The sequence below is a fragment of the Aethalodelphis obliquidens genome, unplaced genomic scaffold (assembly GCF_003676395.1).
Source record: "Aethalodelphis obliquidens isolate GAN/ISIS:26980383/991018 unplaced genomic scaffold, ASM367639v1 scaffold21, whole genome shotgun sequence".
NCBI lineage: Eukaryota > Metazoa > Chordata > Mammalia > Artiodactyla > Delphinidae > Aethalodelphis > Aethalodelphis obliquidens.
The window spans coordinates 19,656,199-19,683,740 of NW_020837965.1; the positions used below are offsets into that span (position 1 = coordinate 19,656,199).

General features: G+C 46.1%; 1 pseudogene across 1 annotated transcript; it reads right to left on the minus strand.

Moving 5' to 3' along the window:
- Nucleotides 1–6,820: 6,820 nt before the first annotated feature.
- On the minus strand, nucleotides 6,821–8,837 carry LOC113627777 (ras-related protein Rab-2A-like; annotated as a pseudogene). Its single transcript, XR_003435724.1, has 2 exons — nucleotides 8,444–8,837; nucleotides 6,821–8,066 (listed from the first exon to the last, which is right to left on the minus strand). The product of XR_003435724.1 is annotated as a ras-related protein Rab-2A-like (transcript).
- Nucleotides 8,838–27,542: the final 18,705 nt, after the last annotated feature.

Genomic DNA, 27,542 nt, shown 5'->3' on the forward strand with positions numbered 1-27,542 from the left:
AAGCTTCGCCTGCTCACCCACCCTCACCTCCTGCTGTGCGGCCCAGTTCCTAACCGGGGGTTGGGCACCCCTGGTATAAAAGACATCAGATTGGAAAGGGAGAAGGAAAACTGTCTTTATTCACAGTTGACATGATTGCCTACGTAGGAAATCTGATGAAATCTATTTTTAAAAAAGCTGCCAGAAGTAATAATTTTAGAAGATCAGTATATAAAAATCAATTGTATTTCTCAATATTACCAACAAACAATCAGAAATTTTAAAAACATCATTTAGAATAGCATACAAAATGAGATGCTGAGGGAGAAATCTGGCAAAAGATGTGCAAGAGCTGTACACTGACTACTACAAAGCATGGCTGAGAGAAATGAAAGAAGGCCTCAATAAATGGAGAGAAATAGAATATTTATGGCTTGGGAGATTCACTATTGCTAAGATGCTAATTCCCCCTAAACTGATCTGTTGATTCAATGCAGGCCCAATCCAAATCCTAGAAGTCTTTTTTTTAATTGACAAGCAGTGGGGAAAGGATGGTCTTCTCAGCCAGTGGTATGGGGGGAAGTGGATATATACATGAACCAAAATGAATCCTTATCTTATACAATGTGCAAAAAATATTTCCAGATGGATTGCTGATTTAAATGAGATAGGTTAAATAATAAAACTTTAAAAGGAAAACATAACAGAATATCTTTGTGATCCTGAAGTAGATGAGCTTCTTAAGTAGAACGTAAAATCACTAATCATAAAGAAAAAATAAATAATTGGACTATATTAAAATTGAGGAAGCCTACTCACATAGTACACTATAAAAGAATAAAAAGTCAACTCACCAAGTGGGAGAAGATATTTTCAGTACATGTATCTGACAAAGGACTCTTATACAACATATGTAAAGAACTTCTACAAATCAATATTAAAAAAAAGGCAATCCAGTAGATAAATTGGCAAAATACTTGAACACGGACTTCACTAAAGAGGTTATCCAAATGGCCAATAGACATATGAAAATAAGCTCAAGTTCATTAGGCATCAGGTTTAATGCAAGTTAAACCCAGTATTAGAGACCACTGTGTACTAACCAGAATTGATAAAAGGAAAAAGAAAATATCAACTTCTGGTTAGCTTGTGAACAACTGGATCTTTATGCCCTGTTGGTAGAAGTGGAAATTCATGCAATTTGGAAAATCATCTGACAATTTCTACTAGTGCTGAAAACACATGTACCTGATGACCCAACAATTCCATTCCCAGGTACACACCGCACAGAAATGTGAACCTATGTCCACCAGAAGTCATGGACTAGAATGTTCATTGCAAAACTGTGCAGACTGGAAACCACTCAAAAGCCCATCAATGGTCAAGTGGTATTCATTCCATCATGGTATTTCCATACAATGGAATACAACTTGGCAATGAGAATGAGCAAATTACAGCTATGCACAACAAACAGAAGGGTGAGGAAAGTTCCAGCCATGGGTGAACTCGCAGACATTGTGTGGGCAAAAGAAGCCAGGCTCAAAGGGGTACGTGCTGCATGACATTTACATTTGCATTCACGGAAAGCACCAAGAGAAGCAAAGCTACTCTGTAGCATCATAAGTCGAGAGAGTGGTTATTCTCGGTTGGGGAGGTAGTGGCTGGAAGGGGATACAGGGAAGCTCCTAGGGGTCTGGCCATGTTCTTTATGGGCTGGTTCCTGTGGCACAGCTGGATTCAGTCTGTGATCACTTAACATGCTATACACTCACCATATTTACAATTTGCGGGAGATATACTATATTCAGTTAGAAGGTTCCTATTGTTAAAATGAAATGATCATCAAGTGTTAAATAATAAAGAAAGAGAAGTTATATGGAATTCTGATAATTAAAAGCCAAAGGATCAGCACAGGCTTAGGTGCTATTGGAACTTGGAGGTAAGAGTGGCTGGCGTGGCCTGGAGCGCTGCCAGTGGTCTTTGTGGGGGAGGGGTACTGGAATGGCCTCAAAAGACAGCCTCTGGATGAAAGGGAATAGGTCCTTCGGCTCCAGATAAAAAATAACCTTTGAAAAGTGGGCCAATGATTATAGCCTATTCTTTCTGTAAGGAACGGCACCAAGAAACGGAGGAGAGCTTAAACAAGCTTTACTTGGGAGCGCTCCTGGGCGAGGTTCACTGGTCCGAGAGAAAGAGGCCAGAGAAGTCGCGCCCGGGTGAGGGTTTGGGCAGAATTTATAGGGGAAGAAGGGAAAGGGGTGTGGTGAATCCGGGAGGGCGCAGGGTTTTCCTTATTTGGTGGTCTTTTTGGGTATCGTGGCAATATCTGGTGCCAGTGGCATCAGTCTTGGGACCGTTAGTCCCGCCCCTCGAAAGGCGGGAAGGCTGGGACGGGTGGAAAGTCCCCAGGTCAGTTTCCGGAACTGGGTGGTCCGGAAAGTCTCCAGGTCAGTTTCTGGAACTGGGTGGTCCGGAAAGTGTCGGTCTGATGCAACCTGTGAGTCTGATTGCGTTCCCCCGCCTCGGGCCATTTGGCCTTACACTTTCCACCCAGAGGAGTCTTTCTGACCAGCCCTTTAAAGGAAAAGATTAAAAGGGACTTTCAGCATATAGTGGGGATGGAGACATACCTGCATGATCTTAGTCAAGTTACTTTGCTTCTCTGAGACTCAGTTTCTTCATCTGTAAAATGAAGGGAATAAGTGTCCCTTCAGAAGATTAGGGGAGTTACATATGATGGTTGACATAAAAATGTTAGTTAAGAGAAAATAAAAGATGGGCCCTAGATGGCTTTCCTTGGTCCCTAAATAAACTGTGTATTATAGTTTCAGTTTAAGCATAAAGCTTTTTCTGGACCTCCTCCCCACCAAGCACCTGTGGGTGACAATGACAGACACAGAAATAGCAGACTTCAGACTCCCTGCCCCCCAGATTGGAGCTGCTGCTAATCAGCACAGAGGCCGAGGGCATCGGTGCTGGGGTGATGGACAGAGGGGGCTGGAGTGGGTCTAGTTTCCTTACGCAGTTTATTAATTTAATTCCCTTTGACTGCTCCATTCCCTGCCTGGAGATGAAGCAGCACTTTTATCTGAGGACAAGAAGCCTGCTCGTGGGTTCTTGAGTCCCCTGATGCCAAATGTGCATGAGTCTTCAGATTCTGAGCCTGCTCCCTGCCCCTGAAATCTGGGAGGTGAATGTTATGAGTTGCAGGACTCCCAGGAAACAAGAAGTGGAGGGCGAACTCAAAACATCTATTGCAGGGCTTCCCTGGTGGTGCGGTGGTTGAGAGTCCGCCTGCCGATGCAGGGGACACGGGTTCGTGCCCCGGTCCGGGAAGATCCTACATGCCGCGGAGCGGCTGGGCCCGTGAGCCATGGCCGCTGAGCCTGCGCGTCTGGAGCCTGTGCTCCACAATGGGAGAGGCCACAACAGTGAGAGGCCCGCGTACCGCAAAAAAAAAAACCACCCCCAAAAATCACATCTATTGCCAAATCTCCCACCTCTTGCCTGGGGTTCTTGTGGGAACCTCCTAAATTACCTCCCTGCCTCTAGACTCTCCTTATCACCACCCTCCACTCCCACCACACCCCTCCCACCAGAGTAAGGGTAAAGTTCAAACTACAGAGCAAGCTATACAAGAGTCTTTGAGCTCTGGCCTTGTTGAGTGCTGGAAGCAGGGAGACCGTTGAGATTGCTGCTGTGTGCTGGGAGAGGGATGGTGGTGGCCCATACAAAGGCAGAGGCAGCTGAGACGCTGAGAAAGAAACTAGCTGTTGAAAAAGCTCGCAGGAAGTAGAATCAACCGGAAATAAAAAAGAAGCAGCAGGAAATAAAGTAAAATCAATAATTAGGAGGATAAAATCAACAGGAAGTCAAATCAAACCAACAGAAAATAAAACAGAATCAACAGAAAGGAAATCATTTGGATGTTTTTGTTTTTTTTTTTTTGCGGGGGGAGGAGTAAAGAAGGGAGAGGAAGAGTAGGGAATCTCTCCCCAGATTCTTTCCTGGAACCAGTGTGGATGGGGTTGCCATTCCCTGTGATGGGAAACACAGCAAGAGGATGTCTTAGCCTGGGCCCCCTGCAGACAGAACCCGAGAGAAAGGCTTGTAGTGGGGCTGTTTATTGGAGAACATAGGACCAGAGAGAAGGAGGGAGGGCCTGGGGAAATGAAACAGGAAGGGAGAACCCAATGCAAGGAGGCCTTATTAAACTGGCCACCACTCTGAGCGACTGCTCCGTCCCATGGACACTCTGAGTCACTTTATGAAATGCTGCTCAGGACTGTGCTCCTGGGGGAAGGCAGTGGGAGGCATCGGCTCCTGTCCCATTGGTCAAGACCTGCCTGTCGGTGTTAACTTCCCACACTTCCGGTTGGACAAAGATGAGTGCCCAGGAGTGTGACACCCATGAGAGAAGCCCTGGGACAGGGCATAAGAGACACATGGACAAAAGCTGAGACCAAGCGACCCTGTACAAAGCTGATCAAAGCTCAGCAGAAAAGGCCAGGGCAGCAGTGGCTGGAAAAGGGGTGAGGTGGGGGCGGGGGGTGTGAGAGCCTTGTACTCTGTTAGAGAGAGAGGTATGCGGGAGGCATCCCATACCCACTGCAAAGGAGAATAGATTAAAATAGAAAGGTCATGCCCCTGTGCTTGAGGAGCTCACAATCGCATAGGAATGCACAAAGAGGGACAAATTACACACAAGGTGTTAAGTGTGCCCTTACTGCTAATCTCTGTCAATGTCTATTTGCTTTGTGGCAGGTACTGATGTGAGTTAAGTGCTTTACCATGGATTTGTTCATTTAATTCTCACCTGCAATTCTGCAGGGAGGTACTATTATTAGCCCCATTTCACAGAGAAGTGATGCATTGTCTGAAGGCATAATCTAGTAAATGGCAGAGCCAGGATGCAAATCTTTTAACCCCTTTGGAGTTATCAGAGGAAGGAGAGGCTGAGTTTGGTGGGTGGGAGGGGGCAGATCAGCACGAGTTGATTGGAATAATACCTCTTGGTGTTTGTGCAGAGGTGTTTGCATCTGTGATTTAATCAACGCTAATAATACAAGGCAGGACTCATCATTATTCTCTTACATTTACTGAAGAGGAAAGAGAAACCCAGAAAGAGGTGAAGCATCTTTCTCCTGGCCACCCAGAGCATCAGCGGTGAGGTCACTGCAGGATGTCGGCCAGATGACAGAAGGGTAGACCCCTTCCCCACTTCCGCCCTCTAAGTGGGCAGCCTGCTCCGGGAGAGGGGTGACCAGCAGGGCCTGGGCCCACTGGCATTCCAGTGCTGTCCCCAAGTGAGTCAGGCACCCCTAAACAGATGCAGTTTTACCTCTGGTAATTTCCTCCCTCCATAAAGATTTGGGGCTACAGAAGAGAATGGATTCCTCAACGCTGAAAGCAAATGCCCCTTGATTCCAGACACAGGGGGAACTATTTATCCTCCTTTAGATCACATCTCCTGGGTCTTTTTCCCCGAAAGCCAGGCTTGGGGCAGTGGGCCACCAAGCTTACGGCAGCAGTCACACTCCAGATAGCAGAAGACATTTGTGTTCCCTTTGGTTTAAGTCAACAAAGAGTGTTTTCGTGATGCACAGAGCCGCCTGGACGGTCATCGTCTCCAGGGTAGGTGGGCTAGTCCTGGGGTGAAACCATGAAATGGAAAATCACAAGGTATTTTATAAAGTAATCTCGTATATACACATTTATATATATTTATACTCATATATATATGTATGTATAGTATATATATAGTATCTATATGGTGCTTATAAGGTGCCAGCCTCCTTGTAATCCTCTCAGCAGCCCTATGAAGCAGGTACAATTAATGTCCCCATTTTACAGAGGAGAAAATTGAGTCAAGCAGAGGTAAGTGATTATCCAAAGTCTCACAGGTAAGCAGGGGAACTGGGATTCAAGCCCAGGCAGTCTGGCCCCAGAGTTGTACTTTTAACCTCTAGCAAGTGTGACGTGTCTAGACGAATGAACATCGGACTGGACATTGGATTGGAGATGGACTGAATTGGACAGGTTGCCCAGATGCAGCTCATTGAGTAAGATTTCTGTTGCGCTCACCCCTCCTCCCCATCTACCCCATCCCCTAAATTATTCTGCAGGCAATATGACCCCAAGGGGTACTGGGACCCATTGCTTTGACCCCCTCTTTGCTGCTGGAGATGACCCATCTGGCTATCCTTCTTGTGACTCAGAGGTTATTTTCCCTGAAAATGTTTGCCATGAGCCTTACTCAGCTCCTTGGCCCAGTCGTCTTCTAGTGTGACATGAGGGCTTCAGGCTGGGGCCAAGGTCCCTAGACACCCACACCGGCCTCTGGAGGAGCAAGCATGAATGACTCTGCTTGCACTAGATCCTGGGGACAGAGGGTGGAAGGATGCCTTAGGAAGAACCCAGGTGCTTTCACCTGGACCTTTGTGGGAGGTGCTTAAGAGTGAAGACTTTGGGACACCAGTTGCTTCCCAGCTGATGACCTTGGGTGATCTGACCCCTCGTGTTATTAGTGCAGCAATAGCTTTCCCATCTACAACCTGAGATGATTCCTAAGTTTCTTCTTGTTTTATTTTTTAATTTTTTTTATACATAGGATTTTATTTTGCACTGCTATAACAATTTCATTATAGTCCAAGGGAGAAAAAGAAAAAGAAGGCTAAAACCACCACACTGAGCAAATTACTAGAGCTTTTCTACTTTTAACAGGATTTTCCATCTGGTAGGTTTATTGTCATATTCCCTTCAAAACCGACAAGATGCTCACCATATTTTAAAGATTATAGGTTGCCACTGAAAGAAAAACTTTACACAGTCACTGTACATCAAGGTTGAAAAACTGTCCTGCGTGAAAAATATACTTAGAAATCATGTGAATAAAAGAAAACGTGATTGTGTTCAAGGAAAGATTAAAGTCCTCGTAATGTGCCGTCTAAATGTGGACCCTCACTCCTCCTGGAGTCTCTCAGGTGGGGGCAGTTCTTTCTTCCACCCACCTCACTCATTATACTGTGTTTTTACCCAACAGTATGCATTAAGGCAAATAAATCCTTTTCTGAAGAGGTCTTAAAGAACTGTGGACAAACAGCAAACTTTTGGCATTAAAACAGGTTAACACACACATAGCCTTTAGAAAGTACATTAAGCATATTTCTCTCGGACTAGTGACAAGAAAAAGATGAACATGCTTGTTAACAATGTCAAAAAGTTTAAAATTCAGTGTCCAAGCAATTCCTAACGATGCTTCTGTAGCGGTAAGCTCTAAACGGTATAGAATTTATGCAAATGCATTAAAGAATCCAAGCTTGGCAAATTACACCCAAGCAGGTTATTAAACTATATATACAGAAAGTAATTGATAAAATACAGAATTAAAAGAGTCCTTCTGTTTTCCTTATAGCCTTGAAAATTGACAAACTTTTGAGGACAGTTCCATAATATTAAACATTAGGTAACCACAGGTGTGGGGACACCTAACTACACAAACCGATTTAAAATACTCAGGATGACTTCGTAGTGTTCAATACAATTCAGTTCGTAGGTAAGGGCACAAGACAACATTGAACAAAAATAATCACGTCAATTGACCTAGAAATCAAATGCAAATAGATATGAATACAATCTCCAAAATCTGTCTTTTTAAGTGAACGTTAACCATTTATTCAAAGTTACACAAGAATTTGAAGGATTAAAGTCTTCTTCTGTGACATAAAGCCATTTCGAAGAGTTTCATGTCTCAGCTGAGCAGGTGGGTGAAAGAATAGGTGAGTAGCCTCTTCTGGGCAGCGAGACAGTAAAAACAGACTCAACAGCAGCCTCCCCCGGCGGGCTGTCCTCTCTGACTGCCTGCGTGCTGCGTGCGTGGCGTCAGTAGCAGCATGCTGACGGCCAATTTTAATACCATTTGCCTCATTATTAACGTCAAAGACTCCTTCTTGGATTTTTTCATAAATTTCCTTTGCTGTTAATAAATGCCTCTTCTACATTAGAAGCAGTCTTAGCAGAAGTGTCCATGAAGATAAGTCCATGTTCTCGTGCAAAAGCTTCACCTTTTTTTACTTCTCTTCTAAATTCTAAATTGTAAGGAACAGCACCAAAAACGGAGGAGAGCTTAAACAAGCTTTATTTGGGAACGCTCTCGGGAGAGGTTCACTGGCCCGAGAGAAAGGGGCTAGAGAAGTCGCGCCCGGGCAAGGGTTTGGGCAGAATTTATAGGGGAAGAAGGGAAAGGGGTGTGGTGAATCCGGGAGGGCGCAGGATATTCCTTATTTGGTGGTCTTTTCAGGTATCGTGGGGGACCGTTAGTCCCGCCCCTCGAAAGGCGGGAAGGCTGGGCCGGGTGGAAAGTCCCCAGGTCAGTTCCTGGAACTGGGTGGTCCGGAAAGTCTCCAGGTCAGTTTCAACCCGGGAGTCTGATTGCGTTCCCCTGCCTCGGGCCAGTTGGCCTCACATAAATCACTTTTATTTCCAGTAAGCATAATGACCATGTGGGAATTGGAATGCTGGCGGGCATACTCTAACCAGGTTGTCAAGTGGTTGAATGTGTCTCTCCTTATAATATCACACACTAGTAAAGTCCCTGCTCCACCTCTGTAATACGACCTTGTGATGGAACGAAAGGACTCCTGACCTGCTGTACCCCAAATATGAAGTTTTATCTGTTTCCCATCAATAGTTTTCATTCGAGCACCGAACTCTACACCAATAGTAAGGTCATGCACTGGCTGAAACCTCTTGTCTGTAAACTGTAGCAATAAGCATGATTTACCAACGCCTGTGTCGCCGATGATAATGTACTTGAACAGACAGGCGTACGCCATGGCCGCGGCCGCCCGGCGCCAGGGCAGGCGGCTCCCGTTCCGCCGCGCCCCTCACCACGGCGCCGCTCGGCCTCGAAACGCCAGGCTCCGCCCGCCGCAGCCGCCGCCGCCGCCGTCGTCAGCCGCCGGGAGTGAGGTGCCGAGAGGAAGCGGGAGAAATCGACACCATCGGAGGCAAGGGAGACGGCGCCCAACGGAGCCCAGCTGAACAATAACAGCGGCCCCGGCGCCTCCGCCCCGCCTCCCTCTTCTGGTTTTAACAGCCCCCGAGTCTGACCGTTGTCTTCCGCCCAGATCCTCCAATGGCTCCTGGATCCCTAGGGCTGTCTCTGGTCTCCTTTCAAAAACAGGTAGCACAGCTGGGTGATTCTTCAATGCAACATGCGTTGCTACAGGGAGGACGTAGGCTGATACCTTCTATTGCTCCAAACAAAATAGCCTTACAGTCTTTTATTATATTTTTTTAAGAGGAGAATAAAAATGGAGAAGTACCCTGGTAGAATGTTGACTTTGCCATCCTAGTTGAATCTAGGGGAGAATCCTTGCTGAAAAAAAATGCCAACAAAATGTATCTTCTTATTTTTTAAGTTGAGAGTGAAATGGTGCATTTTCTAGGCAGCTATAACTTCAAGACAAGTTTCCTATCTCCCCTGGTGGTAAGATGGCCACCCCTAAGCCCCTACCATGAAAAAAGTCTGTGGCGACCACTGTAGGGACACAAAGAGATAAACAAATTAGTGCAGCAAGGCCTTCCAGGTATTGTGATAAAGGTCTTTATAAATCATAATGGGGACACAAAGGAGAATCAGCTCCTCTTGGGTGGACGGTTGGGCGCACATCTGCTATTAGTTAGGACAAGTAACCCTAGCTGCTGTGAAAACCATGCCCCAAATTTCAGTAGCTTAATGCAATACAAATTGACGTCTCACTCCAGTGTTGGCGTTCTTGCTTAGGGGTGGTCTTTCCCCCCACCATCCTGGGACCCTTCCACACTATGGCTGTGCCACCCCCTGGGGTCTTGGAGTCTGCTGCTGGATCCTCTGTCTCTGGCTTGGTGATGGGAAAGGAGAGAGACCAAGCCCGAGAGGTTCTCATGGGCTACGTTGTGAGGGACTCTCCTCACTTCTAGCTCACAGTCCAGAACTCAGAGACCCAGGTGCGTCCAGCTGCAGAGGAAGATGAGAAATGGCGTCTAGCTGCATGCACAAGACGAAAGGAAGTAGGTTTGGAGCTGTCAGTCTCCACCACGAGCCTCCACAGCAAATCCGTCCTGTTCCCCTGCAGGTATGTGAGTGCACGCTCCCATCTGAGTGTGCACTCTGAGGGGGTGGTCGGCCGTGTGGGTTGCAGCGCCGCTTCTTATTTAGAATTCCAGGCTGGAGCAGAAGGTTTTGGGCTTAAAAGGTGCTCTGTACGTTTCTCTTGGCAGGTTGATGAGTGCAGGAATGCTTGAGTTGGATCTTATTTGAATTTAATATAATTTTGAACTGACACTGTGATTTGCAAATGCGATGCTTCATTGTATAAGAGAAGAGCTGGCGAAGGAAAATTCTTTGAATGTAAAGGACCTTTATCCCTTGCAAGCCTACCTGTCCTGACCATGAGATCAAGTCTTAACACCATCATTCATGGGATGGCAGACTAGGGAGATGGTAGACGGAGTGCGCAGTATGAGTTAAACTAGCCTGTATGCTATCGTAGCATGAGTCTAAAACCCTTATCTAAAATAGGGTGGCAATTATCATCATTCTATGCAAAAAAAATGACTTTTTCTTTGGTAATAACTCTCATTTGGGGGCTCACGGTGGTAACCATGGTAGGTCAGGACCTCCCCCTCCAAGGGCCATTTGCCATTAAGTAGAGACAAGGAAAGGATAGTGGGAGTAACAGCAGCTGCTGTTAAGGAGACCTTGAAATATTATCTAGACCACAGTTTCTTAACTTCAGCACTATTGACATTCCGGGCTGGACCACTCTTTGTGGTGGGGTTTTTCCTGTGCCCTGTAGGGTTTTCAGTTGCATCCCTGACCTCCATCCACTAGATGCCAGCGGCACCCTCACACACACATCCGAGTTGTGATGACTTAAAATGTCTCCAGACACGGCCAAATGCCCTTGGGGATCAGAATCACCGGAGTAGAGAACCCCTGATGTGGGGAATCCCTGATGAGACGTGTCGATGTGGGGCCACATTTCCTAGTTCTCGCTCCTGCTCTCTTAAGGCACAACACACGAATCCCCAGGCACTATTGTACCTGTTTAAGGAAAATGTGGCTGAGAACTCTACCTGAGCTGTCAGCATCCCCTACCTCCTGAGCAAAAGGTCGGGTTGGAGGGATGGGGGTGAGCCATCAGGCTGCCTTGAAGGGTCCATTCCGGCAAGATTGTTCCATGCTGACCTGTTTCACCAGGCAGCATCCACAGAGTCCATCCTGATGGAACCTAAAAGGGCATCTCTCCGGTCAGGTTCAAGGGACTTGGTCAGTTCCAGCTACTCATGGAGAGAACCCCCCAGAACCAGGAGGCACAAAAGCCACCACATTCCTCAATCACCGCAGCTACCAGAAGGGCATCACCCTTCTTCTCTGCACCCATTGCCTGAACTCAGAGAACAGAGAGCTTTGCTGAGTGTGTCTCCTCTACCGTCGATAACAAAGCTTGTCGAGGGGTTTCTGGGTCATGACTCTTCACGTCTGGTGTCTTCCTTGTTTCAGCTCAACAACCTTGGAAGTTTCATAGAGTGAAGATAACTAGCTCCATTTTATAGATGAGTAGACTGAGATGAAGGGAGGTTGAGTGACTTTTCCAACGAGAACTCAAACCTCAAATCATTCAAATCTCCAATGATGGTCCTTTGAGTCCAGGTCCAAGGGCTGTTTCCACACTTCCAGAGCTGCTGTTTACAAAGTTAGGTGGGATCTGGGGCTGTTCAAGTCCCGGCAGTCATCTGCCATGATGAACTCTGGGGAACGTGTATGTCCCTCTCCCTCCCTTAGGTAGGATGCCCTGGGGGTGGGAACACGATCTCTGGGATCTGACAGCTGTGTTCATGTCTTAGCTCTGCCGGGCCCATACCTTCTCACCTTGAGCAAATGGCCTAACTTGCCTGACCCTCAGTTTCCCCACCTGCAAAACGAGGATAATAACAGTCACTCCCTCCCCTGCTTGTTGTGAAGATGCCACGCGGAGCCGTCAGCACAGCGCTCGGCAGCCGTCCTGCCCACTCCCCGTGAGCTGTGATTGTCTCTTGACTTTTTTTCTGCCCGTTAACACAGCTGGCTCTGCTCTCCATAAAACGGGGGTGAACCCCTCCTAGCAGAATGGGTATTGTTTTTGTTTTTGAGAAATGTAATTGAAATCTGGAAAGAGTTCACTAAATTCCAGACAGGAGATAAGCCCTCTCTATGTGGCTTGTCCCCTGAGTCTACCGCACACACCATTCTTTATTCTCTCTCTCTCTCTGAGCAATTAGCGTTTATCAATTTAGCCATTTTTAATGAAACAGGTGATTAGGGCTCAGTAAGCTGGCAACGTACAGTAAGTAGAGGGCACGGAGGGTGGGAGTCCAGCTCAAAGGGAGGCCGGGGGGTTAACTGCATCTTCCAGAGGGTCTTGGGGGCGTTCAGGAGGAACAGGACACCGGGACACGTGGATGATCGAGGGCTGGAAGGGCGCTCCTGTCAGCCTGGAATTGAACAGCAGGCGTCGCACTCGTATTCACGTCTGAGCCTCACAACCACCTAATGATGAGGAATGACTCTTCAGGAAGGTCTGAAAACCCCAGCCTGGCTCCAGTGAACTGCCGAGGTCCTTTAATTTGTTATCCCAGATGTTGTGCCTTGTATATTATTATCTCCATTGACAGATGGGGAAATTGAGGCCCAGACTAGTTAAGTGTCTTAAACTGAAGCAGCTGTTAACGGCTTAAAGCAGCAGAGCTTTGTGGACACCAAGGCCTACTCCTTACGCGGCACCACGCTGTGTCTCAACCTCTATCAGAATAAGGTGGGACAGCCGGAAACGAGGTGGGTCTGGACCAGAGGAAAGACAGTGGCATCTTTCTGGGGAGAGAGGTTGCTGATGCATTCAATGGAGAAACAGCTTCACAGCATTTAGCACTTAGCATTTTGCATCCCTCCCGTCGTGGGCAGTCCAAGATTTGGGAGACAGAGACGAATTAGATTGATGGGAACCAGAGGGGCTGAGTGGAGGCATGATGGACAAGAAGCTAATGTTTGGAAGGAAGGAGTGATCCTCGGGGCCTGGACACTGAGTGACACAGTGGGCATCCAGAACACATTTGGAGAAGGAGAAACAGAAGCTGAATATGTAGTCCAAGCACTTTCCTAATTCGAATAACCAGAGGGATTGCAGCGAAAATGAGAAGCGGGGAGTGAGAGTGACTTCTGTAACTCAGACCGTGGTAATGCTCATCAAAGACTTAACATTCAGTTCTCCAAACAGCCGAGAAAGGGAGCCATTTGATCCCTATTTACTTTCTGTTTCTAGGCTCTGTCGTGTCCCCCTTCTCAGAGCCACAAGGAGAGTTTCAGAAGGCATCACCTGTGTTAAGCCAGCAGGCCTTGGCTTCCATGTGGCTCTTCTGATGCACTTAAATGGCCCATTTCCCTGTTATTGTTAAGACTATTATTAAGAATGTTTTATGTGAAGGAGAAACTATTTTCTCTCTTAATCAAGTTTTCTACCTTGGTCTGTAAAATAGAAACTTTTTTTTTCTTTTGGAAATGTTGGAAAGTGGTTTCTACCCTTTAGTCCACTCTATCAATTGACTACTTCTGGAAGCAGGAAGAACGACTTAATTGGCTGGAGGGATGGGTAAAGGGACTGTACATGAGTGTCTTGGACCCTTCTGGGCTCTTTCTATTGGCCTCTGCAGACTCTAGAGGGTAGAGCTTCCCTCCCACTCCTCTCCTCCATGGGGTAAGCAGCCCTGGGTGGGGCCCAGGCCAGTCCTGGTAACTCACTAGATGCTCTCCTGGCCCCTCTATGATTGGCAGGGTATGAGTTGGCCCCAATTCTCCTCTAGCTACTTGACTCCCCCATTGTGTAATTCCATGATCTGGGCTTCCCGGAGCAGGTGACAATTATGCTGAGATGTGAAGAACTCTTAGAAATTAGCCATGTGAAGATAGATAGAAAGGAAGCTGAAAAAGGACAAGTAAAACGTTTTGACAATGACATGGGTGGCCTGATCTAGGAAAGACCATGAATTTTTAGCAGACCTAATCAATGCAGCTTGCTATAGGGATGATGAGACTGGAATGGATCATCTCCAAGGCCCCCACTGGGTCTACGATGGGATATGCTAAAACCGGCTAGACCAGTGTCTCTACTGCTGGACACATACAGCCACCATCTACTCGACATTCCACTTAAATGCCTCACAGGCACCTCAAACTCAACTGGACAGAAGTTGATGTCGTATTTTTCCTCCAAGTAGGCTTCTCTCCCCGAGTCCCCTCTCCCAACTGATGGCTGCGCCATCTGTAACTCAGGTCAGAAATCTCATCTCTAACGTATCTCATATTCCAGTACTTTCCTCCTCTTATCCTCCCCATCACCGTTATCAACACCCTTTTCTCTGTGATGATTGCAGCCTCTACTGCTAGAGAGATTTTCTTAAACTATTAGTCAGAGCACGTCACTCCCCTGTTCAATAACAGAAATTCAGATCGTTAGTCAAGCATTCAAGGCCCTTCAATATCTGTCTCTAACCTCATTTCCAGCTTCATTTTCTGTGTCTTCCACTCATACATCCTGAGGTTCCAGCCAAATGAATCTAACCCCTGTTTGTGGCTGTTGAGTGTCCTACCTCTTTTCTTTCTTCAGGCTGTTACCTCTGCCTAGAATGCCCTTCATTCCCCACCCCCACACACACCAGTATGGCTTTTAAAATCCCACCCTGTTCTCAAGAATCAGGTCAAATGTCACCCCTTCCATTAATCTGATCCCCCTTTGCCTTCCTCCAACTGAAAGTACCACCGTCCCTCTGTGAATTCTCAGAGGACTTAAATTAAACCTCTTCTTACCATTTGCATTTTGTCTGGGCTTCAGATAAGTCCCACGTGTATCTAGCCATCCCTGTTCAACTGTGAGCAATTGGAGAATAAGGGCCAAGTGTTAATCTTATTCTATGTGTTCCCTCCAAGGTACCAGGCATAAAAGGGACTTTGGAGTCTTGTTGGAGCCCAGTGGGAATCTGTCTACACCACTTAGAAGCTGTATGACTTGGGTAAGTTTTTGAACCTCTCTGAGTTTCAGTTTCCTCCTCCCTAAAACAGGGATAATGATACTGATCTCACAGTATCATTATGAGAATTAAATAAGGCAACAAGAGCAATGCAGTAGGCACTTGCCTGGCACATTGTAGATGTTAAATAAATACTTCCTCTTCCCTCCAAATCATAGCTTTGAACAGGTGAAAAGAGAAGTAGAATGACGTGAATCAGATGTTACCCGTAACTCTATTTCTGAGAGAACCTGTTTACTGGGCGAGGGAAGGAAGCAAGAGTAGAACCAAAGGCGATTTCTCCTCCCTTCCTGCTTCTATTACTTTCATTATTTTCTTTAATGAACATCTTTTACTGTTTAAGTTAGAAAGCATTGTTATAAATGAATGTGTGTGCACAACTTATATTCATATTGATAAATGCTATTTTTCACTGACCACACATTTTCTAGGCTTCTTTTTAATAAATTTATTGATTTTATTTATTTTTGTGGCTGCGTTGGGTCTTCGTTGCTGCGCATGGGATTTCTCTAGTTGTGGCGAGCGGGGGCTACCCTTCGTTGCGGTGCACTTGCTCCTCGGTGTGGTGGCTTCTCTCGTTGCGGAGCACAGGCTCTAGGCGCATGAGCTTCACTAGTTGTGGCATGAAGGCTCAGTGGTTGTGGCACATGGGCTCCAGACACAGGCTCAGTCGTTATGGCACACGGGGTGAGTTGCTCTGCGGCGTGTGGGACCTTCCCGGACCAGGGCTCAAACCCATGTCCCCTGCATTGGCAGGTGGATTCTTAACCACTGCGCCACCAGAGAAGTCTTCTGGGCTTGTTTTTGAGAGTTTCTATCCAAAGACTGTTGGCAAACCATCTGTAAAATGCTCATCTCTCTGAACAACCCTGAAGTTCCCCAGATCCCCACAGAAATCCTTCTCTCCCCCCACTTTGCATTCAGTTTCCTTTCATTTATCTCCAGGGTGACTCCTGCAATGAGAAGTTTTCATTGCTGCTCTCCGCCAGGATTTGAAAGGGTAGGAGTGGGTGATGGACGAGATGCATTAAAGTGGTATTTCCTCCCTGGATCATGTTGCCACAGCAGTACTGTTCTTGAGCCGAGGTGAGCCATCATACCAGGGATCCTGAGATATGCAGGGGCCACCCCAGATCCCAGAGGATGAGATGTGCAAGACAGGGGAGGAGGCCAGTGTGATTCCAAACGGTGATACAGCAGAAAGAACATGGGATGTGGGACCAGCCCCAGCTGACTTAGGTCCCAGCTCTGCTGTGTCTTTGTTTTGTGACTTGAGGCAAATGTCTTGTTTTGTCTCCCTGGTCCTCAGTGTGGTCCTTGGGAACTTGAGAATACAAATACCTTCTTCCTTGGGTTTTTGGAGGGTTAAGTGAAGGCCATTAAAGTTCCCAGTCATAGTATTATGGCTCAACGGATTAAAGTCCCCTCTTTGCATCCGTGATTCCTCATCCGTCTGGAGAGGATGTCCTTTCAGAGGATATTGACATTCATGGGACAATCCAGTTTCTGAGCAAGCAGCCACCATGTGTGCCCAGATGATATGGAAATATCTTCCTTTGCAGTCAGAGAGATGAGGCTCTAGTGGAGCTTGGGAAAGGCTGATGAGATATTTTTAAGTCCTCAAGTCCAATACTGCTGGTTGGGCAGAGTGGAGTCCTGAGGCTGCAGGAGACTCCAGAAAGCAACCTGTGCCCAAGACCTGGCTTCAGACAGCACAACCTCAGTCCCTGAATGTTGACATCTTCCCTTCACGGATGAAAGAAGGTTCCTGGAGGCCCAGGAAGGCTCAGGGGTCCCATTCAAAGACGCACAGCTGTTGCCTGTCATCAGGAACACAATGACCATTTCTCGGACGAATGAGTGAACAAGTGACTGAAGACCATCACTGTCCAGTGGTCTTCAGAAGGCATCTGGGCCTTCCCACCCTGTCACAACCCATCCTCCCAGCCTGCTCTATTCATCGTCCTGAGGAGCAGCACTGATTACTTCAAGCCTTTGCTCAAGCATCTAGAAGCCCTTAGCATGGAATTAGCAACCTCATCTCTGATTACAGAGTTCTTCCTGGTGGGCCTAGGTTCTGGATCACAGAACCTTTCCTCTCACAATCCTTGTGGCTTCCTACCTCCATGCCTTTGACCACCTTGGTTCCTTTCCTCACCCTTTCTTTAGCTCAGGAGGCTCTTCCTCAGCATCTCCTGCCTTCAAAGTTCTAGTTGAACATGACCTACTTGGAAGGAATCATGTCCTGTGCTCCCAAAGCACTGCCTGCCCCTCCAGGTTGCTCCTTCACAGCCAGCTGTGGAGTGGAGCCATTTGTGTCTGTTACCCATTCAGATGAGCTCAGCAAGGGTGGGAGAAGGAGACTGATTTGTCTCCATGGCCCCAACTGCCAGCCCAGGGTTTGGCATGGAGGAGGTGCTAGGTACGCACTTGTTGAATGAATGAATGCATGAACAAACGAGCATAGTTCCTGATCACCTGCAAGGAGCTTGGGGCAAACAGGGCATGAGCTGGCTGCTTGATTGGGGGAATTGAGAGCATGAGTGGTGCTGAGATGAGTGGGCTACAAGGGCTGAGAAGGAGGCTAGGCACAGACGAGGAGTTTCAGCGAGAATCCTGACTAGCCTGGGGGTTGTGAATATCATAGGTGCCATGTGGAGGTGGTGGGTAGATATCCTAATGTCTGTTAACGTGTAATGAATGCTTATGATGTACCAGAACTCCAATTGAATTTATCCTATGCCTTACTTCATTTATTCCTCATGATAACCCTACAAAGCAGGTCCAGTATTACCCTCATTTATTATTATTCTCATTTTGCAGACAAAGGGGTAAAAAAATTCACCCACAGACACCCAGCTAGTGGGTGGTGGAGCTAGGAGTCCAGCCAGTTCTGTTTGGCATCAGAGTCTATGCTCTCAGCCACCTCACTACATTCATGTGACATCCAATAAACGGTGCTTTCACCTGCTACACAGTCTTGTCAGGGCCAGTCCCAGAGCCAGGACTACAAGCTGGTCGATGATCTATGAGATGCTAAGAGAACAGGTGTCATGTAAATAGCTTAGATCTCTGCATGCCTGAGTACATTTGGATCTGTTTACTAAAGATTGTTTATGATGTCGTTTTACCCCATCTGGGCTGCTATAACAGAGTACCACAGACTGAGTGACTTCTAAACAACAGAAATTTATTTCTCACAGGTCTGGAGACTGGGACATCTGAGGTCAAGGTGCTGGCAGATTCGGTGTCTGGTGAGGACCCACTCACTGTCTTCTTGCTGTGTCCTCATGTGGCGGAAGGAGAAGGGAGCTCCCTGGATGCTCTTTTATACGGGCACTAATCCCATTCATGAGGGCTCCACCTGCATGACATCATCACCTCCCAGAGGCCCCACCTCCTAATTACATCACATTAGGGATTAGCTTTCAACATATGAACTTTGTGAGGGATACAACTATTTAGTCTAGAGCAAACAGTTTTAAGCATAGCTCATAAGTACAGAGGTCATCACAGTTTACCAGCCTCTTTCCTTTTCCCTATCTCATCCGATACTGTGATGGTGCTGTGATGCTGCTACTGTTTTCCTCTGTGTTTTACAGATGGAGCTCAGAAAGATCAAGTAGCAGGTCGATAGTCACAATCCGGTTAGGTGGTTGGACTGAGAATTCAGTGCATGTCCATTGCTTTCTCTTACAAGTGCTGGGGTCTTGGAGGGTAGTTCGTTAATGACACCCCCTTCCCTGTTCAGATAAGAAAGTGGATGGAACATCAAGATTGGAAGCATGGCTTTTATCCTTGGGTAAGTGAGCTTACTGAAATTAAACCCTAGCATTAGACTGACTTAACCCCCCTGTCCTAGCAGCTGGGGTGGGACAGGGCACTGGGTCCATGTGTGGGGCCCTTTGCCCAGGTTAGTCTCAGGGCATATGGAAGAGTAGAGAGTTCATGCTTCAGCAGGGAGGCTCAGTCTCAGGATGAAGATGGGAGGAATTAACTTGAGTTTGCCTGGTTGAGTTTTCCATAGTTGCCAATTGGATAAGTCATTTCAGCCTCCCAGCAGGACTGAGGAAAGGGGCAGAAAGAGGCCGCTTACAACGTTCCTCCCCATGGAAGGAACCAGGAAACATCGGGAAGTACATTAATCGTGTACCTTCCTTGACAGTGGAAATATCAAGAGTAAGAAACAAGTGTTCCCACATAACAGTACGAATCACCGAAAATGCTAGACACACTGTCCGTGCTAGATTGTTGCAAAGAAAAAGTTTATCATGCCTGACTACAAAGTTATGAATCCTTAGGAGCTCAGGCTAGAATACAGCTGGTGCAGGGGACACAGTTTCCCTCCGTGCCGTTGAAAACAATCTTTAAATTTCCTCTCTGAGCGTCTACCCAGTAAAGAATGCCGTAGAGAGTCAGGAGAAAGTTTCTACCTGATTAAGTGTGTTAGGAAGTTAAACAAGAGCTTTCCTGTAATTAGCAGGAAGTAATTATAGAAAACAATGGCTTTTTTTTTTTTTTTTTGCGGTACGCGGGCCTCTCACTGCTGTGGCCTCTCCCGTTGCGGAGCAATAGGCTCCGGACGCGCAGGCTCAGCAGCCATGGCTCACGGTCCCAGCCGCTCCGCGGCATGTGGGATCCTCCCGGACCGGGGCACGAACCCGTGTCATCTGCATCGGCAGATGGACTCTCAACCACTGCGCCACCAGGGAAGCCCAACAATGGCTTTTTAATTTGAAATACAAAGCTACAGAATATGAGAAAATTCTTAGGAGTTTTTGATGGGAAGCTTGTCCAAAGTTTCAGAACTCTATCTCAGCTTGAGATGTTTGTCCTGAAGACAAATTTTAAAATAATGTGGAAAGAAACATTCTATGCCTAGGAATATATTAGGTGAAATTTAATATTATTTGAAAAATACCAAACTGTGCCTGGGTGTTTATGCCTTTAAAAAATCATCTTTATTGAGGTGTAATTTACATACTACAAAATTTACCAGTTTTAAGTGTATAATTTTATGGGTTTTAACCAAGGTAAATAGCCATGTAATCGCTAGTAATAATTATTAGTTAGAAAACTGCCAAATTCTTTATAGAGCCGTTTTTGCCTTTTATATCTTCAAGGAACCATTTGTTGTTCTCTAGGATTTACAACGTTTTGCTGATTTCATATAGAATTAGATATTTTATTAAGGGAGGGAGCCATTGAAAATTTCCCTTGCAGTCTGCATGTCCTTTTAAGTTGAAGCCATAAAGGAAGGGAGGCACAGTCTGCAGCAGAGGAAAGTTATTTGAAAGGGGAGAAAAAAGATTGGCTTGATTACAAAATTTATAAACCTAAATTCATAAAGTAGCTGGAGATACTGGAGCAGACATTGCTGTATTCAGCTCTGGAATGCTACCACCCACACTCCACCAACATTCTCTCAGGATTTACGTAACACTTTACAGTTAGGAAGTGCTTTCACAACCAGTTTACAGTTTAGAAAGTGCTATCGCATCCATTAACTTATTTAATCTCTTCCTGCTTGCCCTGAAGCTAAACAGGCCCTCAGATGAATTCACTCAGAGTTGGATCATAAAAATATTCATCTCTTTTTGCCTGCATGTCCCTTGCCAAACATGGCTCTCTTAATGGCAAGGTGGACGGCTCTACCGCCATCAGGCTGGAAATTAATCAGTCACTATCCATCATTCTGTGGTTTCTGTCTCCATCGAACACTGGGTGTCAGGCCTGATGAATAGGGATTCTGATCCAACAGTAACTGGGAACTCCAGGCTCCATAGCCAGGTCCCTGCTGCTCTGGCTGGGTTTTGAGGATGTGTAACAGAGCAATGCAGGAGAAGGACCCCGAGTGAGTTTCGAGAAAAGAGTCTTGCTAAAGCCTAATTGTGGGGCCGAGGGAGAGTCCTTAGGTGGGTAAAGGGTGGAAGTTAATACCCTCCCCATCTTCAAGGCTATACTCTGCAGGCCCAGGACACAAAAAGAGACGGACCGAAGGGTCAGTGATGCCATTCCTCATGGCAACGCCCAGGTTCCTGGCTCCCAGGTGAAACCAGCTTACTACGATGAAGGGCCCTTGGGGGCAGCGATCTAGGAACCAGGGAACCTGGATCCCAGTGCCAGTTCTGGCAAGTAGTTGCTATTCACCCTTGAAAAAGCCTCTTGCCTTCTCTGACCTTCAATTGTATCATCTGTAAGAGGAGAAGAGTTAATGATGTGATTGCTGGGTGTCTTCTAGAACTGGAATTCTAGGATTCCATGGAAGGAGACCTCAGGGGTGGGGCTATCTAAACGTGGCTATAAGGTGGGTTGACTGCGGGGCTGAAGAAGAGGGAGGCTGTGTGTATATATTCTGTAGACGTAGAAATCTCATAAAAGCAGGACCCCCAGCTCCTTCCTACCTCTCAGTGACTCCACTCAGCTCTCTTTCTCGTTCTTCCTCTCCTTGGAACCTCATGGATCCCCTAAATTGAGAGAGATCGCTCCATTTTGTAATATAACAGGTCAGTACAGGTGGTGAAGGCTTTGGAGCAGGCAGATGTTAACTCAGATACTGGCTCCAACCTTCATTCTCTTGGCAAACAGCTTCTCCTTTCCGATCCATGTCTGTGAAGGAGGATAACGTTCCCCATGTCACAGAGCTGTCGGGAAGATCAGACTAGATGGCATCTGTAAACACAAACTCAAACATAATGTGGTCCTTGGGGAAATGGCTGATTCTAGGGCTGGGGAAGGGAAGAGACAAGGTGACCCTGGAGCACCTTGGAGTGTCAGAAGGTAAGGAAGTGCTAAAAAGAAAATCCACAGTGATGGGAGTATGCCAAAGGGATACAGCAGCCAACTGAAAAGCTCCCGATGCCCACAGCTGGAGCGTCAAGATAAATAAAGTAGTATTGGATTATCACCCAGAGCATGAAATAGATAGCCATGAGTCCATGGCGATATAAACACATGATTGACTAAATAAATGAGGGAGAAAAGGTAAATCTTGCCTACAGAAGAATTCCAAATATTTTATGTATCAGTAGATCTTCCATCCTCAAGAAGGTAGAGCACGACTCCCCACTCCTCAAGAGTGGACAGCTCACAATGACTTCTGAAGGATGGCAGGATATGCCACCCCAAAGTGTACCATTTTGGCATAAGGATTATTCTGAGCTGAAGATAATTGAGAATAAGCAGATACAAGAAAAGCTCTCTGACCTCTCTCTATTTGCAGAAAAGCAGTGCGTACATTTGTAAAGATGTCTCCATTCCCCTCCCTACCAGGAAGGACAGAGTTAATCGTAGGAGACAACTCTAGTCTCAGCCCCAAGATAGCACCAGGGAAATCTACGTAACAAACTATATTAACCAGCCCTTATCTTCCATTAGTTCCCCCATATATTTGTGTTCCCACCATTTGCCCTCCCTAGAAACTCAAAATCCTTTTCCTTTGTCCTGTCACTTCTCTACAAAATTCATTGTTTTGTTAAAATGCTATAAAGCCCGTGTTTTCTCTACAAAATTCATTGTTTTGTTAAAATGTTATAAAGCCCACGTTCTAATCACCCCCATGAGTTGTTCATCACTGAGTACCCCCACTTGTATGCACGATGCACATGTTAATAAATGTCTTTGTTTTTCTCTTGTTAATCTGTCTTTTGTAAGTCTAATTTGCAGGGCCGCAACCCATGAAGCTAAGATGGGTAGAGATTTTCCTCCCCTAAACTTCCTTCTAAAGGGCACGGTATGGAAATGTGCAGATGGGGAATGAATAATTTTGCAGTGGAGAAATCTACAAGCATGACCCCTTGGCAGGCGATCAAGGTCAGCGTCAACAGTGATGTCACGTGGATAGCGTGTACCCTCCCCTGTTATGATGTCATGATCTCTGTGATCTTCATCCCTAAAACCCATAAGCCCAGCCTAATCATGAGGAAGCCGTCAGACAAATTCCAGCTGAGGGACATTTTACAAAATACTTGACTCCTCAAAACGGGCAACGTCATCAAAAACAAGGAGAATCAGAGAAACCTTCACAGCCAAGAGGAGTCTAAGGAGACGTGATGACTAAGTGTGTTGTGGTGTCCTGGATGAGATCTTGGGACAGAAAAAGAGGATCGTTAAAAGCTAATGACAGGGCTTCCCTGGTGGCGCAGTGGTTGAGAGTCCGCCTGCCGATGCAGGGGACACGGGTTCGTGCCCTGGTCCGGGAAGATCCCACATGCCACGGAGCGGCTGGGCCCGTGAGCCATGGCTGCTGAGCCTGCGCATCCGGAGCCTGTGCTCCGCAACGGGAGAGGCCAAAACAGTGAGAGGCCCGCGTACCAAAAAAAAAAAAAAAAAAAAAAAAAAAAAAGCTAAGGACATCTGAACAAAGTTTGGTTCATTAATTGTGACAAATATACTACACTAATGTAAGATAATAATAGGGGAAACCGCATGCACGGTATATGGGAACTCCTGTACTATCATTGCAATTTTACTATAAATTTAAAACTATTCTAAAATTAAAAGTTTATTTAAAAATTCAGCAGACTACATTCATTCAGTAAAGGGACAAACAGTTCTGCACACTTCAGCCCCAAGATAGCACCAGGGAATCTTAGGATCTCCTTGTATTCTAAAATAATATTCATTATGAAGTTTATAATTTTGAAAGGTAACATTAATTTTCAGCTATTTAATTTCAGAGGGCAGGGATGAATGTAATACATTTAGAAAGATACTGAAGACATCTTTGGTTCTAGCTGTTGTTAACAAGTCATTGGCATTTACAATATCCAATACAATATCCAAATACAATAGGACATGGAAGCAACCTAAATGTCCATTGACAGAGGAATGGATAAAGAAGATGTGGTACATATATACAATGGAATATTACTCAGCCATAAAAAAGAATCAGATCATGCCATTTGCAGTGACATGGATGGACCTGGAGCTTGTCATACTGAGTGAAGTAAGTCAGACAGAGAAAGCCAAATATCATATGATATTGCTTATATGTGGAATCTAAAAAAATGGTACAAATGAACCTATTTACAAAACAGAAATAAAGCCACAGGTGTAGAAAACAAACTTATGGTTACCAAGGGGGAAGAGGGGGAGCAAGAGGGATAAATTGGGAGATTGGGATTAACCTATACACACTACTATATATAAAATAGACAACTAATAAGAACCTACTGTATAGCACAGGGAACTCTACTCAGTACTCTGTAATGATCTATATGGGAATGGAAGCTAAAAAAGAGTGGAAATATGTATATATATAACTGATTCACTTTGCTGTACAGCAGAAACTAACACAAGATTGTAAATCAACTCTGCTCCAATAAAAATTAATAAAAAAAATCATTGGCGTTCGAGATGGTGTTGGCTATAACAGTTGTAAGCCCAGACTTAGCCATTAGACAAAGCTAGCTTGAAATCTTATCTACTATCTGTGTGGCTTTGGGCAAATAAACTCAGCTCTCAGGGCCTCGATTTCTCCATCAGCAAAATGGGAATAAAGTACCTGCTTTGCATTCAACACTTTTGTGAATATTAAATGAGATAAAACACATGAAGCATCTTGCAGAAGCTGTAAAGCTCCTGGTCCCTGGTATGTGCTCCACAAATGAAAACTCCCAAGGTAGTCACGCCCAAGTCACTGCCGTCCCCTTCGCGAGCACACACAGCACTTGAGGGTCTTAATAAAGGGCCAATTTTGGCTCAGCAGGTCAGTGGCGTGTAGACTCTGCATCTCTCACAAGCTCCGAGGTGATGCCAATGATACTGGTCCAGGGACCCCAGGATGTCTAGCGAGGATCCAGTCTGTGGACCTGACCCTGACCGAGACCACTTGTTTGGGGGCAAGTGACCTTCCTCGCTGAGGCTTACTCTCCTGTCTGTAAAAGAAAAGAAATGAAAAAATAAAAACAAAACACTTTCCTTTTCAAGAGCAATGGGTTTGCCTCTCAGTGTGACAAAACAGGTCTACCTTGGTGCTGTCCGGCCGCTGCCGCTGTACCGCCAGGCCCTGGAGGCCCAGACAGCATCAACGGTACCTGCTCCCTCCATCAGTTTCTCAGGAGATGACGCTGCCTCCAGCCTCCCTGACTGCTTAAAGTTTGTAAAGATCATAGTGGGGACCTCTAAAAGGCTCAAGGGGGTGGGGGACGGAAAGCCCTAATTTTACAGATAACACGAAGTGAAACACATTGCATGATTTCCATCTGAATTCCCTTCCTCACGGCTCAGTTCTGACACGCAGGAAATAAATGGCCGTCACCCCTACCCCAGACTAGCTGCTTCCAGTCAGAGCAAGTGGATCATGATTTAATGAAGACACCACCTGTTACAGGGTAAAAATCCTAATTAACCCATATATAAATCAGAGCAGAATTAGCCATCAAGTCATTAGAGTTCTATAACTGCTGAACGGAACGTGGAGTCATGACCACGTGGAACAACCTTCCTCTAAGCAAACACGAGACTGAGAAGGGAAACCCATTCCTCACCTGGGATGCTGCAGCCCTGGCGGGAGGGGTCAGATTCTGCGGCCTTAATCGAAATAAACAGCCGCTTGGTGTCCTGAGTAAGGACATTTATTTATCCTATTATTTATCCAATAACATCCTATTTATTGGACACATCACAGTTTGCCAACTGCTTTCACACCAGGGGTACCTTGAACCCTCTGCCGCTCACTCCATGGGTAGGGCTGGTGGTCAGAGCCACGGGGTTAGTGACTCACTCAGGAGCTCACAGCCAGAAAAGAATCAAGTCCCGAATCCAGGTCCTTGGCTTCCAGATCCTGCCATGGCAGTTACCTCCTCCTTAGTGAGTATCCCCAAGGTGTTGTGTCATCCTAAATTATCGAGAGACTCTAATTACCAGAGGCTCCTGGCTCTCTGCAGGGTCAGATGCACTCTGCCTCTTTCATATGTTGGAGGGAATACCCTAATGGCCTGAAAAGCTGCTTGAAGTTCTTCTCAGTACAACATTATAGATGGATTGAGGGGGAAGCGGGGGACGAGCTGGCTGGGAGACCGTGTCCATCTTCTCACAGGCTGTACCGGCAGATCCTGTAGTTCTGTGCCTTGTACATAGCAGATACTCAATAAATACTTGTAGAATGGGTAAGAGAATAAATGAATGACCTTGACAAGTCCTTGCATCTCTCTTAGTTTAGCCCTGGAGCTCTAGGGAAATATTAAGTTGCTTTCTCTTGCCTGTAACACAAAGCCCTCTGCATATTATGTGTTTATCAAAAGTCTTTTTAAGAAGACAAGTTGTCTCACCAGATGATGCTCCCCCACTGCCCCCGCCAAGGCACAGACAAAGGAGCAGAAAGCTTTTGGCTCTATTGCTTGTCAGCCTGGAATTGTCCTACACTAGCCGCATTGCTAGATGCAGACGGGAGCTCATCCTCAATCATCCTTCCTACTGATTGTGTCCTTTTTCTTTTGGAAATTGTATCTTTTACTCATTTTACTACAGAAAGCTCAATGTTTTTCTTACTAATGGGTATCAATTCTTTACAGAATAAAGACAGTAACTCTTTGCTGCACATATTTTTCCTACTTGCTTTTCCCCCTCCTTGCCCACATGCCATGTGTAGAAATTTTACTTTTTGCTGGAGTCTCTTTTTCCCATTGTTTTTCCTTGGGCTTTTTTTTTTGTCTGTGTTGGGTCTTCATAGCTGCACGTGGGTTTTCTCTAGTTGGGGCGAGCGGGGGCTGCCCTTCGTTGTGGTGTGCAGGCTTCTCATTGCGGTGGCTTCTCTTGTTGCGGAGCATGGGCTCTAGAGCGCAGGCTCAGTAGTTGTGGCGCACGGGCTTAGTTGCTCCAGGGCATGTGGGATCTTCCCAGACCAGAGATCGCACCTGTGTACTCTGCACCTGTGTCCCCTGCACTGGCAGGCAGATTCTTATCCACTGCACCACCAGGGAAGCCCTGGGCTTTTTTGCTATTACTGCTATACTTAGCAAGTCTTTTCTCCCCTAGATGTTGGATAAACATTCATTTCTAGTTCTTCCAGTGTCGCACTGATTTTCTCGTTTTTATCTTACCTCTGTAGTCCATCTGGAATGGATTGCGATGTGCGGAGTGAGAGGTTTTCCTCTTGGTTCTTTATTTCTTCATTCTCCATGTGGCTGCAAGGGCCCAGATGAGCACAACTTACGACTGGATACAACTGGATGCCATTGTGAGCTGGACTGGATCCTGGGACTTTATCAGGAATGTTGAGTGTCTAAAATTAGGTCTCTCTAGGAAAGGAAGTCTGAGTCATCTTAGCACAAGTGGAAAAAGAACATGAGAAGGAATTAAATATGTTGTTTTTAGGTCCCAAATTTATGCTCGCTCATCAAGATTCGAATCCAGGGCCATTTCTCCTGGGAGGTCTTTTTTTTTTCTTCAAATATTCAATACAGGGCTTCCCTGGTGGCGCAGTGGTTGAGAGTCCGCCTGCCGATGCAGGGGAC